At 39.1% G+C, this 2,818-nt stretch overlaps 1 pseudogene; it reads left to right on the top strand.

Moving 5' to 3' along the window:
- Positions 1-414: 414 nt before the first annotated feature.
- Positions 415-2,102, top strand: LOC118623680 (annotated as a pseudogene).
- The last annotated feature ends 716 nt before the right edge of the window (positions 2,103-2,818 follow it).

Below are 2,818 nucleotides of genomic sequence, written 5' to 3'. Positions count from 1 at the left end.
TAAATAAAGGCAGCGATTTTATGACACAGGCCAGCCTCATTTTATTGCTCCATTTGAGCTTCACAGATATCTCATATTTTACAAACTGAAAGCGTATGGCAAACCCACGTCTATCCATGCCTTTTTCTCCAACAGCATTTGCTCACTTCACATATCTGTGTCACACTTTGGTAATTCTCACAATATTTCAAACTTTTTCATTATTATTATATTTATTATAGTGATCTGTGATTGGTGATCTTGATGCTACTATTGTAATTACTTTGGGGCTCCACAAATTGTGCCCATATAAGACGGTGAAGTTAATACATATAGTGTGTGTTCTAATGGCTCCACCAACCTGTCATTCCCCATCTCTCTCCCAATTCCCTGAGACGCAGCAGTGTTCAAATTCAGCCAGATCATAACCCTACAATGGCTTCTAAGTGTTCAAGGAAGAGTGGCATGTCTCTCACTTTAAATCAAAAGCTAGAAATGATCAGGCTTAGTGAGAAAGACATTTCAAAAGTCATGTCGAACCGTTAGCCAAGCTGGGAATGCAAAGGAAACATTCCTGAAGGAAATTAAAAGTGCTACGCCAACAAACACACAAATAATAAGAAAGTGAGACAGCCTTGTTGCTGATGTGGAGAAAGTTGCAGTGGTCTGGATAGAAGAACGAACAGCCACCGCCTTCTCTTAAGTCAAAGCCTAATGCAGAGCAAGGCCCTAACCCTTCAATTCTGTGAATGTGGAGAGTGAGGAAGCTGCAGAAGAAGAGTTTGAAGCTAACAGAGGTTGGTTCATGAGTTTAGGGAAAGAAGCCAAATCCATAACACAGAAGGGCAGAGTGAAGCAGCAAGAGCTGATGTAGAAGCTGCAGCAAGTCATCCAGAAGGCCCAGCTAAGATACTTAGTAAATGTGGATGCACTAGACAATGGATTTTCAATGTAGACAAAATAGCCTTATATTGGAAGAAAATACTACTTAGGATTTTTGTAGCTACAGAGGAGAAGTCAATGCCTGGCTTCAAAGCTTCAAAGAACAGGCTGACTCTCTTGTTAGGGGCTAAAGCAGCTGGTGATGTTAAGTGGAAGCCAATACTCATTTACCATTCTGAAAACCCGAGGACCCTTAAGAATGATGCTAAAGCTACTCTGCCTGTGCTCTGTAAATGGAACAACATAGCCTGAAGGACAGCACATCTGTTCGCAACATGGTTTACTGAATGCTTTAAGCCCACCGTTGAGATCTACTGCTCAGGAAAGAAGATTCCTTTCAAAATATTTCTTCTCATTGACAGTGCACCTGGCCACCCAAAAGCTCTGATGGAGACGTACAATGAAATCAATGTTGTTTCCGTGCCCGCTAACACAACAGCCGCTCTGCAACCCGTGGGTCCAGGAGTCTTATATTAAAGAAATACATTCTGTACAACCACAGTTGGCATTGAATACGATTCCTCTGCTGGATCGGGGCAAAGTAAATTGAAAACCTTCTGGAAACTATACAACATTCTAGATACCATTAAAAACATTCATGATTCATGGAAAGAGGTCAAAATATCAATATTAACAGGAGTTTGGAAGAAGTTGATTTCAACCGTCATGGATGACTTTGAAGAGTCTGGGACTTCACTGGAGGAAGTAATTGCAGATGTGGTGGAAATAGCCAGAGGACTAGAATTAGAAGTGGAGCCTGAAGATGTGACTCCGTTGCTGTGATCCCATGAAAAAAATTGAATAGAGTTGCTTCTTATGGATGAGCAAAGCAAGTGGTTTCTTGAGATGGAATCTACTCCGGGTGAAGATGTTGCAAAGATTGTTGAAATGACAATACAGGATTTCAAATATTACAGAAAGTTAGTTGAAAAAGTAGCCTCAGGGTTTGAGAGGACTGACTCCAATTTTTCATATGCTACAGAGAAATTATTCATGAAAGGAAGATTTGATTGCTATGTCAAACTTCATTGTTGTCTTATTTTAAGAAATTGCCATGGCCACCCCAACCTTCAGCTACTGCCACCCAGAGCAATCAGAAGCCATCAACACTGAGGTAAGACCCTCCACTGGCAAAAAGATTATGGTTTGCTGAAGGATCAGATAGTGATTACATTTTTTAGCAATAAAATATTTTTTAATTAAGGTATGTACATTGGCCTTTTTAGACGTAATGCTATTGCATATTTAATAGACTACAGTATAGTGTAAACATAACTTTTAAATTCACTGGGAAATGAAAATATTCTTGTTTCTCGTTTATTGCAATATTTGCTTTATAGTGGTGGTCTGGAACTGAACCTGCAATATCTCTGAGGTATGCCTTTATTTATTTTCCAATTATCTGCCCTCTCTATGGAAGCATGATCGATACAGCACGTCTCCCCTGGGATCAAAAACATGCTTGTGGAGTCAAAAAGAACTAACATACATTGAGTGCCTATAATGCTCCAAATTTTCTCATAGCTACCTCATGTACATGATTGCATTTAATCCTTATAATGATTCAAGGAAAGGAATAGTATGTTCTCTCTTCCGATGAGTACACTTAAACTAAAATAACTAAATTGCCCAAAGTCACAGAGCAGTAATTAAGTTAGGATTCAAATGCATACACCCAGATCCCTATTCTTTTCACTCATATCATGATGCCTTGAAACTGTACTCTATATAGTTGAGTATTGCTTTTTATCTGGTCTCAGATGTTTTCTCTATAATGTGGAATTTCTATAAAATATAGCATTTTTTCCTTTACCAGAATAGCCAGTGTGGCCATCGACCCTGATAACTTTGGAAACCAAACAACTCTCACAAATGCCAATCAGGCCAATTACTGAAA

Source organism: Molossus molossus, unplaced genomic scaffold (genome assembly GCF_014108415.1).
Source record: "Molossus molossus isolate mMolMol1 unplaced genomic scaffold, mMolMol1.p scaffold_m16_p_10, whole genome shotgun sequence".
In the NCBI taxonomy this organism is placed as follows: Eukaryota; Metazoa; Chordata; class Mammalia; order Chiroptera; family Molossidae; genus Molossus; species Molossus molossus.
The sequence above is the reverse complement of the archived record's forward strand: the minus strand, read 5'-3'. Positions and strand labels throughout refer to the sequence as shown.